Source organism: Syngnathus floridae, chromosome 10 (genome assembly GCF_059516105.1).
Source record: "Syngnathus floridae isolate MCC-2025c chromosome 10, RoL_Sflo_1.0, whole genome shotgun sequence".
In the NCBI taxonomy this organism is placed as follows: Eukaryota; Metazoa; Chordata; class Actinopteri; order Syngnathiformes; family Syngnathidae; genus Syngnathus; species Syngnathus floridae.
In genome coordinates, this window is record NC_142422.1 from 12410032 (window position 1) to 12424600 (window position 14569).

Sequence of the window (14569 nt, forward strand, 5' to 3'; positions counted from 1 at the left end):
GAGTGCGGATGGTTGTTTGTCTCTGTGTGCCCTGCGATTGGCTGGCAACCGGTTCTGGGTGTCCCCCGCCTACTGACCGTTGACGGCTGGGATAGGCTCCAGCACGCCCGCGACCCCCGTGGGGACGAAGCGGTTCAGAAAATGGATGGATGGATAACTTGGAGAGATATGCTCTATTCAGTGGCCCGAATTTTAACCTTTAAACAGAGGTTAACACAACTATTAAAAAAAAACTAACAAATTATTTTCAAAGTTCTATATCCATATATGACTTTCTGTATGATATTTCCAACACAAAATGGGTTTTAAAGCGACAGCATGCATGTGTTTGATGGGTGGCCACACGGGCTGCGTAATTACACGGCGGCCATTATTCTCAGCTGACATTTCTGTCACGTTAATCACGGCCACTTTGCTGCCGCGCGCGGGTCAAAGTGTGACCACGGAAAGAGGCGGGGAAGCGTTGGCGCGCATGCATTAGCTTCATTTCTTTCAGCGCCCGACGTGTGGCGTCTGGTGGCGAGTGCAAGCGATCCCGTCAACACGATGAACAAACCGTTTTTCTTTGGCTTTCTATGTGACACTCGCCACAAGGCGAACTTCAAGTGGGAAGGCCATGCCCGGGGTTCGAACGCAGAATATAAGAGTTAGGAGGTAGACGTGCTAACCGCGACCGCTCCTCCATCGTGTCTTTCAAAGCAAGTTGAGAATTTCCACTCAAGTGTTGCTATTGTGTGTTTTGCTCCTATTTCATTGTGACAAACTTTCTGTCCAGGGTAGTGATGCAGAAAGTAAGTCAGAGTGCAAGTCTCAGCCTGCGATGGCCTCGGTTGCTCTTTGTTGTGCCCTTGTATGCGCACGTGGCAAGGCGGCCGGCGTCTGCTCGCGAGCCGCTCCGGCGCAGTCAGTCTGCTGTCTTTTATTTGGACTTTAATGACCTATAAAGGGACTGTTACTTTTTAAATAAACCATAAAACACGGGTCATAAAAGTGCAGTGCACGGCTGGGCACAGGCCAAGTTCAGCCAGGCGAGCATGTCCTCCACCGTCTCGCCTCGCTTTTTCGCGTGTGCCTTTGCATAATGCTAGCTCGCGCGGCGGTGGCTCAACTGCGACTTGGTGCGTGCGTGTGATGAGAAGCTAGCGACAGGCGACCTTGACGCGCACAAAGGCCAGCTCGAGATCTTGATGGTTAAAAGGCGGAGAGGTTTCATCCTGAGCCTGGTCTGAGATACAAGGCAACAATGTTCAATGGGATTTTCCGTCACTCAATTCAAATGCACAATCTGCTTTGGATGAAACCACAGCACACCTCAAGGTTCTGTGTAGGATAAGTTTGTATTTTCAGACAAAAGTTGATAATTTAAGACAATAATATATACGACCTAGCTCTTCATTCTCAAAGTCCACAAGAAGTCTGCGAGAATTTTTACCATGATGTCATGTAAATATGTAACGAGATGACAAATGTACGTAGGGGATTCGGATTGGACGGTACCATTGGTGCCGTTGCGTAAAAGGAGTAAGTGATCCGCCATGGCAGTCATCGGTCTTTTCCGCAATCCTGCAAACACATAAAGACGCAGCGAAGCGAATAATAAGCTCCTTGGCGGAGGTAATAAACATCTTTACGGCGCCTTGTATCTCCAAAGACTCTTTTATATTCTCACAACTGACAGCGGAAGCTTATGAAGACGCGAAGAGGCAGAGGAGGCAGGTTCAACCGAGCGCCCGTGACAGTAATGTATGAGCCTTAATAGGTGCACGCTGCTGATATCTGCGGGAGGTGTAATTTCAGTAATACTTGTGACAAGGAGGAGGGCAAAAAAAAAAGGCGTTGAGGAAACAGTCAAGCGGCTGTCTCAAGTCAGAAGAGAGGTATTTGCAGCCTGCATATTTACGCCTCCCTTAAGAGCGAGCGTGTGGGTGCCAGGCAGCGCTCCCCGCCGCCGCCCGCCATATGCGATGGCAAAAAAAGCTAAAAACAAAAAAAGAGAAGAAGAATAATTGCCGTTTTAAGGAAGAGTGTAACGAGGCCATCGTGGCGTCGCTCAAGCGCGGCTTCAAACGAAGCTCGCCGAGGAACAGAGAGCAAATCTTAGCACGCCGCGTTTAGGACATCAAACGGGCCGCAATCAAGAACTCCGCAGCAGGGAGGGGAGGGGGGGTTCGGTAGCGGTGGTACAGGGAGGCTCATTTCCTTTGACGCTTATGCACTTCTTCTCCCATACGAAGTTGAACTCATGCATGCATTGGGGGCTGAGCATGGATGATGCTTGTGAATGAAAAAGCACATTCGAAATGTTTCACCTACTTCCCAACTCCCAACGTAGTCTGACGAGATTGCAAGCGTCTTACATTGAGGAGGAAAAAATGTCACTTTTGTGAATTAAAACGTCGGCTTGCATGCTATTACGACTTCTTCTGCCATTTTTTTCCTTTCCTGTCATTCTGTCTGCCGCAAAAGAGACTTGTTAGAGATTTACAACACAAGATGGAAAAACGAGCCAAATTCCGCAACTTAAGCATCTGGTTATCTCTACATAGTTTTTGTTAGGCCTAGGTAATTGTTGCAAAAGTCACAATGTTAACCGCTATTTTGGTTGACTCGGTTAAAAAAGGGATAAACTAAAAACATTGTATTTCTCGCAAGAAAAATTAATACTGTGGTGTTCATGCAAAAACGTAACATTGACCTTGCAGTTCCTTGTTGAGGATAAAGAATATGACATTGAATATTTTTGGAAACTGGTAGCTTAAGCAAATGTGATATGTTTCATAAATAAACAAATAAATAAACAAATGAATGAATAAATAAAGGGCGGCTCGGTGGCGCACTGGGTAGCACGTCCGCCTCACAGTTAGGGTGAGGGTTAGATTCCACCTCCGGCCCTCCCTGTGGGGAGTTTGCATGTTCTCCCCGGGCCCGCGTGGGTTTTCTCCGGGCACTCCGGTTTCCTCCCACATCCCAAAAACATGCTTGGTAGGCCGATTGAGCACTCCAAATTGTCCCTAGGTGTGAGTGCGAATGCAAATGGTTGTTTGTGTGCCCTGCAATTGGCTGCCAACCGGTTCAGGGTGTCCCCCGCCTACAGCCCGATGACGGCTGGGATAGGCTCCAGCACACCCGCAACCCCCGTGGGGACTAAGCGGTTCAGAAAATGGATGGATGGATGGATGGATGGATGAATAAATAAATACATAAATTGTCCATGATGACTGAATAAAATGGACTACTACGACTAAATGCGCTCACATATCGGCTGCTTAAGGAATAGGTTATATACAGTATTCTGGATATGTGCTCGTATTAGCATGAAAGTAGCGCACAAGAGGCTGAGCTATATAGTGTGACTTTGTGGCAAGGCGCTTTAAAGAGGCAAAACCGCAGAGAAAATGTGAAATCAAGCGTTCTGCCGACGCCGGCCGCTTTTGAGCTCACCGAGTGAGGCGGCGACAAGCGCAAATGAAGTCTTCTCTGATCCCCGGCGCGCTCCACTCATTCGGATCTGAACTTGTAGCATTGGCATTACAAAGATCACCTCCTCCCCCCCTGCTCCCCCTTCCGCATGTCATCTCTCCTCACCTCAGCTCTCCCTTTTTCTGCGCCGCTTGCCACACCGCCATATTTCACCTGTGATCTCGGCCCCCTTAGCCCCTCCCCTTTCCTCTGGCACTTCGTCTTTCTTTTCACGAGCTGGCTCGCCGCGCTCCTTTTGTCCTTGATTACCTGGTGGCGATCTCCTGGCTGTGTCTGCTCCTGCCACCGCCGCTAATGGACTATTTGCATGCAAATGGCGGCGCCTGGAGAGATTAAGACGGGCTGGTGGAGGAGGGAGCAAAGGAAGGAAGGGAGAGGGAAGGAGGAGGAAGGCCAAAGGAGCCAGATTTCATTGAAGAGCCTAGAAAAGAAGCAGATGAAAGGCAAGGACGCGTACGCTCCGCTTACTGCCTCTGCTTTTTCTGAAGGTCTGCGTGATTGTCTTGGTGAAGATGCTATTATTGACAGTTATCTTTGTGTGTGTGCGTAAGCGTCGGCAAGGCGAGGCTCAAAGACTGTGAGGGGGAAAAAAAGTTTGAATGTCAGAGCTTCTATATTTGCATGTTTATGTGCGCCTAACTAGCTTAGCTCTGAACTCGGGGAAGATAGGGCACTGCAGCATCTCCATTTCTGAAAAATTAAAGCAGGAGACCAAAAGGTTTTTTTGTCTGGAGAGAGAGAAGCTTGCGCAGGGCCTGCCGCCCCCCTCCCTCCTCCTCCTCCTCCTCCTTCCTCCGACTCCTCCAAATAAATAAGAATTTTTGATTACAGTAATCAGGCCCATTAATAATGCAGACGCTGTGATGATGCAGAGGAGATGAAAGATGGCTCTTCTCAACCTTTCTGTGTTAGGAGCGAGGGGAAATGGCTGCTAGCGAGCACGCACCCGCAGCACGAGAACACGCCTCAACGTCATCGCAAACTTTCAGCGCGGTGCTACCCAACTCGCTTTTTGGACTTAAATGGCGCCTTACCGTATCTCGGTGGCAACTTGACCAAAGAGTGCATCGTGTGGGTAACTTCTAACAGTGATAATCAATTCTGTAGCCATCAATTAAACAGTGTTAGCAGGAGTCTTAGCAAATTCTGTGAGTAAATAAGAAAATAAAAAAATAAATACACAAGGTGAATGGATGGTCAGACAAACAAACGGACATAGGGCTAACTCAAGATTTGCTTCCATGCATCCAAAAAACATTTTCCTCATCTGTCAAAGACCTCAGACCGCTTGGAGAGTTGTGAATTAGCTTTGCAGCATTTGATTATTCTCGTTGGCACTTCTCAAAATGCCTCCCTCCCCTACATGGCGCACACACATAATTATAACATATTACATCCCTCACCTTCCTCTCACACACACGCACACACACACACACACACACGCAGACACACACACACACGCAGACACACACACACACACACACACACACACAGAAGCACACTTCTCCTTCCTTCCCTGAGGCCGGCTTGGCAGCAGGCCAGCCGAGAGGAGAGAATGCATAAAGAGCTATTGTGGCTCTTGTCGTTAATCAGGCCCGCATGCTTTCTGACAGCGCTGTGCGAGAAAGGAAGAGCGTCTCTCCTCCAGGCCGGCCGCACAGCGCTCCATTAAGGCCGCACCGGCCAGACAGGCCGACTCCAGCCGCAGAAAGCGTCATGGCACACAATATCGAAAGGGGGTTGGGGGTCTGGCACCGAAGTGGCAGAAACCGCATGTCCGGGCAAAGAACGCGAGGTTAAAGACATAAGATGTGTGTCACTGGAGCAGCTCATGTTTTCTGAGAACATGCAGGTACACAAGAGTGATGTCATTGCTGCTGACGGGGAGATCGTGTGGTTTTGGAAGCCAACCAAAGTCGCAACCAAAATGGCAGCACAGCTCCAGATTGATTTGAGTAAACTCCGTGTGGGGAAAAAGTCCAGCTTGTGTTGAATTTGTAGATATGATTCTCATGTAGGCTCTTTTTTGCGCACCGGCCTCATTGTTTTTTAGCCTTTATGATACAATTGTTATCAGTTGCAAAGTATTAGCTGTGAATGTCACTTTGCATACAAAATGGATGCCTGAGTCTATCTTGGAATTGAGCCTGTCAAAGGCTGCAGGTGTAATCCCAGAAAATCTGCCCTGCCGCATTTCAAAAGCTCCAACAACATAAAAGTCAAGAGGCGGGGCCGCAGTGCAGCCATGAAGCGACGCCAATGCTACTCTGCCGTACACCTGCTCCTCGCGTGCCGCGACGTAGTGCACATCGGAATTTTCCCTGCCACCCACAGAAGCTGCTAGCGGGTAAAATAAGGCGGACATCTGGAAGCAATCAAGACGACGGTGGGAGAGCCGCACGCTTCTTTAAAGTCGGCAATGACGCCACTTCATCTTGGGCTTTCAAAGCAACTCCAACTGAATGGTGCACTTTTATTGATAAAGCCACGCGGCAGATGACACAGAGCGTCTCGTCTTGCTCAAAATAAAATCAATATGCTTAAAAAGAGAGTTAATCAGCAGCATCCTTCAAGAGACTAACCATTTTCATGAAAAGCTGTCCCAAGACACCTTTGTGGATCTTTTAGGAGAGAAACATAACTAATGGACTCCTTCCATAATGCAGGCCGCCGCCAACAACGCTCAACCTCCGCCGACCTCGCTGTTACATCATCTCCGGTCGAGGGGTTAATGCACCGTGCTCACACTGCGCACGCGGATGCACACGGATGACGGGAGCGCAGCGCTACATTTAACATTCACACTGCGGCCGTGGGCGCGCGTCAGCGCTGTTCGTGATTCAGGACCAGACCGGCGGTGGCCACTCTCCAGAGACTGCAGCCCTCGCGCTGAGTCAAGCGACTTAGAGGTTGATGAATCGTCCGACTTGTTGTGTTCTCGCAGATTGAGCCTGGCGCAGACTCATCCAGCGCTATCCAAGTTGATGCTTGTTAATAGCAGTTTGCTTAGCGTTGTCTACGTGGAAATACATTAGCAGGTTGCCAGCACGACAGGTGGTCATCCGACCGCAGAGCTGCCGTGCCAATCTAGCAACAATTTGTTTGACTTTACGTATTTTGAACATTATGTCCAGATCATAACCACGGGGCAGATTGCAGCATTCTGTGTAACAGAATAAAAAATAAAAAAATAAATTGCACACCATTCCGTAATCATTCAATAACAAGGCTTAAAATAAGCCAAAGATAGCATGCTGCGCCTCATCAAAACAATCTGAGAATCAGTTTTTCCAAAAATTGAGCCATCGAGAGGGTCCCAAAACACTTCACTGGGCTGGACACATGGAGCATAACATGAAGCAATGCGCTCATGTCAGTAATAAACTACACTTCAGACAAAGTTGAAGCATCATTCACACGTAGGGATGGTGAGGGAAGACAATAAAGCTAATTGCTAATTGAACCTAAGATTAACAGGTAAACATTAACATGTACGTATTGTCTGGACTCCGTAGAGAAACCGATACTGTCCTTAATAGCGCTAAATAAATCCGCTATCATTTCACAATGAGTCATGTTTGGCGCCAGCTAGCAGCGCCTCTCTCGTCTGTGCCATCGCGCCGCTCGGCTTGGCATCGGGCAGGCAGATTGCTGCCGGCGTCGTGTGGCACATCTCGCCAACGCCCACTGAGGTTGAAGATGACGAGGTGACTGGCTCTGTTGTAACACGCAGCGTGGCCCGGCCCGCCGCCCTTCCTGCTTTTGCGCTAATCACCTTCAATCTGTCTCCCATGCTCATTAGCTCACCTAGCGCTACCTCAGCTTTTCCACTCCATCTAGTCAAATGTGACCATTACTCGGTTGGCCGGGCAGGGACTGCGTAAAACAGTTGATGACGCCGAATGTGAGAGTGGGGCCATCGGATGTCAGCGTTTGTTAGTCTCTGTGTATTTGCAGCACCAAGCTGCATTTGGGGGAAAAGACACAAGGCTTGTTCTCACAATTATACACCCCAAAGTGTGGCCTTTCAAAGAGGAGCACATCTCAACACAGAAAGCAACATGTGGTTAGCAAAGTTTGCTGTCATCAACGCCATTGAGGAAGACTGGGGAAAATAAATAAATAAATAAATAAATACTGAAACGGTAAGGTTCAAATTTTTTTCGTGACTACTCCCATATGTCAAGTCATCTTTCCTCAATGAATGGAATGAAAATGCCATAAAGTCGGCTCCCTTTCCAAAAAATAATACTGATCGGTTATGCGGTTTCAGGTGCACCCGCCTGGTGCCCGAAGACAGGCTCCAGCACGCCCGCCACGCCCACGCCACCCTCCAGAGGATAAGTGCTTCAGATGGAAAACCGACGCGCAGGTGCTCCCTTGTGAAGCCTCGTCATGGACGCTCGGGTCCTAAATGACACCACTTGCAATTCTATCGGTGTGTATTTTCCACCACTAATTTACTTTTGTCCAATTTCGATTGATACGATCTCAGAGGCATCACACTTTGATATAATTCATAGAGTTCGCTTTGCTGTCTTCAAGCGTGTCTCTGTGAAGGCAAATAGCTGAAGGCATCTCAAAGCAATTGCGTAGCCAGGCAGCAGCGTTGCAACTTTTTTGAAATAACGGGCTTTGGCCTCGTCTGTATGGTTTGCTTGTGATGGGAGTGAGCCGTGAAGACTATAATCAGTGTCAGCTCACGCAGCCAGACCTGACACCACACACTGCGACGCAATATCTCCCCCTCTCACACACACACACACACACACACACACACACACACACATTCGGCCTGTCTGCCTGCCTCATCAGTCTCTCTCTCACCCGCACACGCCCGCACACATTTGCAGGCAGCATTAGAGCGAGTGACCAAACACTCAGACGTCAGGGCGGAGGGAGCGGACAAAGGGATTGTCACACCACATTGGCTGGAGTGTGTATTGCAGCGGGCCCAATATGAGACTGGCAGCATTTGTGTCTTTGACAGTGGATGTGATTCTCAGTGAAGTGCGCGTGTGCGTGTGCGCGTGTGTGCGCATCCCTCGCCTTTTATCTGGGTAGAGCCTCCGAGCAATTCACAGCCTGTCAGTCACTCTCCAGGACTTGCAGCCAGAGTGAGACGGAAAAGAGATGGGAAAGGGAGGACAGGAGGGAGGGGGTGAGGAGAACTGAGGGGGTGGGGGCGTCAAGGATGGAGAACATAGAGGCCGTTTGCTCCCTTGGGTGCGTGGGCTGCCCGCGGGCGCAGTTGGCATACAGCTGGGCACGCACGCTGGCGCTCAGCCCCCGCGGCGGCCCGTGTGCTAGCGCTGTCTCGCCTCGGAGCAGAGGTCGAAGGCAAACGTGAGTGTGTGAGTGTCATCAAAAATATATGTTGGAGCTCACAGGGACCATTTACAGTCACACTTGACAATAAGAATAGGGCCACTTGGTGTGTTTTCCTCCGTTAATCCTCCTGTCAACACACCTCTACCTCCACCCTCCCAGCCTTGAGCGGGCAGCCGCAAGGAGGCCTGCTCGTCCAACGGGCACACCACAAACCACAGTCCGTGGGACAAAAGGTGACGATTGCACCCCACAACCCGGTTCCCTCCGCAAACCTGTCATTAGCTCACATGCCACCGCGTTGGTTACGCTCATTTTTTTCCCCCTTCTTTTTCTTTTTCCTCCCGTTTTCTAATTTTACACGGCTGGGATAATTTTGCAGCCAGTGTGCTTTTTATTCCAAGGAGAGAGTGGAACACAGAAGAAGGCCTAACCCAGGGGCGCCACTAAGTTTTATGGATGGGGGTGGCTAGCCACCAGGATGTGAGCAGAGCTTCAGATTTAATTTGCGGGTATTTACATGCCAATCAAGCGACCGATGTAGGATTTCTCACAGTTTACAACGGTATGAACAAAACCAGGGCCGTGTGAAATCTCCCAGCGAGGTGGGGCTTCCACTTAGTCAAGATCCACTGATGTACACGGCATGAAAGGCAGCAGGTGCTAGCTAATTCAATGCTTCTATGCTCAGCGCCGCCTCAACTTGACCTTCAACCTTCTGATGTTCCCTTTTCTGCCGCGTGTGCCATTTGAGCATCTGCGGCCACATATGTGCCTCCGAGCGCCAACGCCGCATTCCTGCCATGCGAGCCGCCGCATTCCAGCCGTAGCCGGAGCAATTAAGAGCCTTTTACCTCCGAATTCCCAGCGCCGCGCGAAGTAAGAGCAGGGAAAGCCCATTAAAATGGCGAGTGCGTGCCAGCTTCTTAATCGAAACACATGTAAGCCGTTAGGGCTACACTTTGAACTCTCTGCTCTTGTTAACTAAAAAGCAGAAAGAAAAGAGAGAGCACAATTTGGGACGCTCGCCTCACTTATGCAAATGTACAAAGTCGGGGTGAAGACAGAAATGTCAAGACAAAAAAAAAAAAAAGACAAAAGGTCGGAATGTGGTAGCGTATCCGCATTCCTCTTGCTCTTTGCGTTCCCGTTCCGTCCCCAAGCATAGCTGGCATGCTGCGGCTGGGGGTTCTTTGAATCGGGTCCCGGCGGCGGACACAGTCACGCTCCTTCATGATGCTGTTTGGAAGTGGCGCCGACCGACCGCCACCGGGCCACTTCTGAGCGCTGGCTCACGGCGGGAGGGCTTTCCCGCCCTCATGTTATGCGGCGGATGGATCTGCTGCCTGCTCTAAATCCCTTAACCCAACCCAAGTCTTGCATTCCCTCCCCCCCCCTATAAATAAATAAATAAAGACTGCATGGATGGCTATGTTGCTGATTTTGAAAGAGATCTGACTCAAGAGAGCTTTGAGAGTTGCAAAGTTGGAGTTAGTCCAGCAGAACCTGTCCAACATGGGCGAGGACGCTGGACGGCGGGATTTCGAAATCAACATCGCCGCAGGAACTACAGTGGTGCCTTGAGACACGAGCCACCTGATGCCGGTTATGATTTTTTTGCTGCGAGTTTCAGCATAAATGTGACATTGACGAACAACTGTCAAAGCACGGCGAACAATGCTAGCAGATGCTAAAAATCAGGGAAACTCAAGTAGTTTCTTTAATTCCAATAAAATGTAACTTCAAACATTACCTGTGCTGCATTCACATTTTATCACGGCCATTTCATTTGACATTCTTACGAGTAATAAGATGTCCCCCAGAGATGCCTGACACGGAGCCCCCCCCCCCTGCTTTTTATGGGTTACTTCCAAAGTCCTCCTCATCCTTCTTGCTACTTTTCTTCAGCTTTTTCTTGCTTTTGTTGTTTCAGTGCCACTGATGTCTTTTTTTTCTTTCTTATTGTCAAATCCCTCATGCGCTGGCTTTGAACGTGTGGACGCGCTCAATTTCATAAGCCGGCCTTGCCAAGCCTCCTTTCCATTTGGACTCTCTCATGTGTCCCTCACAGTCCTCTGTCCCTTTCCTCTGCACGTTCACCTTCCCAATTCTGCTTTATTCTTCCTCTGTCGGCCTCGCCCATGATGTCTCTCTGCCTTCACCGCCGCTTCATTACACGCCAGCCCAACAATCACTTTACACTTAGTCATGTTTGTTTTTTATGGCCTCGAAGGCATTAATTCCCTTTGAAGCTCATTTTTGATTTCAAAATTAAACCAGTTGAATTTTTGAAGCAATCATGTCGGTGTCGATCAAGCCAGATTTATGGTGACACTCGACCATAAAAGTCACCTAACTGCAATGCGAGTAATGACACAGCTAAGGCTGCTCTTTCCCAGTTCGTGTTATTACTGTAACCATGACAACCCAAAATCCTTTCTTGTGTTTCCCAGTTTAGCCATGCTGCTGCCGCGGTTGGTGTCAGACACGTTCATTTATAGCTTTAAAAAAACAACAACAGCAAGACTAAACTACTTAAGATGTGCACTGCATCATCCTGACACTTTTCTTGGCAATATCGGTTATCTCGTGTAGCCACACAAGAGGCAAGAACACTCAAAACAGCGCCCAATAACAGAAGAGTGTTTTTTCTTTTGTATTGCGTTAAGTGACGAGCGACACAATTAATTAAAATTTCACAAGGCTCCCATTCATTTCAGCACACTGAGTACACACACATGCCCGTTTTTAAAGTCCGAGCTGATTTTTTGTAAATGTAAAAAACTAAAGAATTTGGCGTGTGTAACAGAATTGTTAAACATGTCTCAAGTCAACAAAACCCACACCACAGGACAACCCATCACCATAATCATTTCGGAATATCCAGAATTGGGATCCCAAAATCATATTCAAAATACCACTCATGCTTACGTGCAAACTCCGAGTCCAGATTCGAACCAAAGCAAGGCAGCGGCGCTAACCACTGGAGCGCCGTGTTCCATTATAGTTGACGTGTTGAATGACATTTTGTTACATATTGGATCTGCCACTTTACGTCGACACGAAGACAAACGCCGTATTTTTATATTTTCTTACTTTTCCCTCTAAAATTCAAATCAGATTTAATGCGTCCCTCCACGCCGCCTGAAATAATGGCAGCATAGTTTAAAATAAATGAGGCCTTCGTCTCGGCCGGCTGGAGTCGTATGCTAATGTCTCGCATGATTGACGGCGGCTCGCAGATTGACGGCGTTACACGGCGCAGCAAGTAAAAAAGAAGCAGCGCGACGGCGGCGGCAGCAGCGAGTCACGAGCAGGCGCCATGTCACCTCCTTGAGATCAAACCGGCATCTAAAGGCAAAGCAAAATTTGTGCTTCGCCGTTTGATGCAGCTAAGCAGCTTATTAGCGAGCTAGCCTGGAACGTGTGTCAGCGGTGCACTTGATCTCTGCTCAATGCCGTTTTGATGGCTCTTTTCTGCAACGTGCTTCATTCGTTTTTTTTTTTTTTTTTTTTTAGATCAGCTTGAGCTGATTTTGGAGTGGATGTCTTTGAACTAACACCGAGGTAGCTTCTGACAGAACGTATTGAATGCAAAAAAAAAAACCTAGCGACCATGTTTGTGTTGTCCATTGTAATTCCTGTAGCTCTTGTAACCATAGCAACCAAGCCCCCCAAAAAGAATTCTCCTATATGACAATCCTATTTAGGCTCTCTGAGCATTGCTGCGCTGTCTCTTTGTTGGGCAAGTCCCTGACCTGCACACTGAGGTGCCGCAATCATTGTTGCATTGTGTACAGCGGTGCTGTTGCTTCCGTCTCAGCTCATTTGTTGTCCAAACAACAACCACGAGATTTACGCGCGGGATCCTACGAATGAACCGAGGACACGAGGAAAAGAGCCCACCCTCTCGTATCGCTCTGCTCACAGCTCATACTGGCACCCCCCGCTTCAACTTCGCCCAACTTCGACTTTCAAGCTTTTTGAATATTTCAATCCACTTTGGAGAAAATATGCCGGTCTCAGTCGAGTTGGCAGTCTAAGAAAACGCTTCACATCACTGACATTCAAGTGGAATATCTACGCAGTTTAGCAAGTCGACCTGCGGTTCTGTGGCTTTGTCTGTGCGTCTACGCGCCGAGTCAGGTGGGGCGGCCGGACGGGAAGATGAGATGAATGGAAAGGCAAAAAGCGTGTGATGGGAAGAGACAAAAGAGCAAGCAGATGTTAACTGCCCAATGACAGCAGAAGGGTAATTGCACACTGACTAGATTCTTCTGGAGCCGTCTGCGAGGCGTGCATGCGTGCGTGTGCGCGCGTGTGTGCGTGTGCACAGTGCGGCCGCAGGCAGACACATGGGAGCCTGAGGAGTGGTGAATATTACAGAGGAGTGGACCACAGAGGGCCAACAGCCATAAATCCTCTCCACGCTGACGCCTTTCTCCTCCATCTCTGTCGTTTCTCTCCTCGGACAGCTGTGGATGTGCGGGCGCGTCTGTTTTCTGTCACTTTGCATGCCTTTGTCTCCTTGCATTGTGGGATTATAGCAATCCATCCATCATGTCAACAAATTGGCATTTACAAATCAATGTACTCCCTGAGCTAATTGGCTAAATTTTCAGGCAAAAGATCAGATTTTTGCAGAAGATTTCCAAAGTGTGCAGATGGAGAACAAAAGGAAAAGTCTGCCTTAATGAAAGCGGATGCTTCCATTCTGAACTGAGGTCCCCCGGACGATAATCTGAATCACATGCTGGAGTTTAGTCACAGTCCCCTATTCAGATCTCATTCCAATTGAAAAGCTCTTCACCAGAACCACCAAATTTAGAGTGCTATATTTTGGGACAACGGCCTCGAGCTCACTGAAATTGTTGGAACGCCGAGACGCATCAAAGCGGGTGGAGGAATCTTGCGGCGGCTCAACACCTTGCCGCGACGCTCCATAAACTATTGTTGTCTTGCTTTGAGAATGACTTTCACAAGTGCGCAAATGGAAAACACACCAAAATTCAAAATTGGATCTCAAGGTGACGACGGCGGTAATTTTTACATATACTTTCAAACCGAGCGCCGTACGTCCGCTGTCACAATGAAACGTCGCGTTGGTTATTTTAGTGGACATAGCCTTTGATGAACTTAACACGAATGTTGGAGTAGCGTCCTTCTTGTGAGTTCCCACAGCTGCTGCGGCTTTCCGCCTTCAGATAATTAGACACGTTAGCTTTAGCTTCTGGCACAGAGCCAATTCTTTTCAAGACAAAGGATCACATTTGAGATTCTAACGCTTCAACATTTTCCTTTATACTCAGGATAGCGAGCTAAGAAAGAAATCAGGGCTTCTTTGTTTTCTGAACTTTTTTGTTCTTTGGCACTTGAAAGTATTCTTGATTGTTTGAGGAACAGGCTTAAAACAAAGTCTCTGGCACTTTGGTGCTACTCAAATAAGTTGGAAAGACATCCTGTTCTTGTTAGCATTGTTGAGTGTTATTTCGAAGAGAACGCGTACTTGCGTGCGTGCCGGCTTGGGGACCGCCCCAGACCAAAGGGAGCCTTCCAGTTCAAGTCCTGCTGCGCCAGACCCGGGAATGTAAAACTGAATTTGCCCTTAGAGGGGATAATACGGGGGTTCTTCTTGTCTGTCTAAATTTACAATCTTTCAAAATCTACATCAACGCCAAGTCGCATCAGCTGTACGTGGGAAGTGCCAGATGAATATAAGTCTGAAAGCGAGTTTAAATCAAGCCACGTTTTGCCATGAACT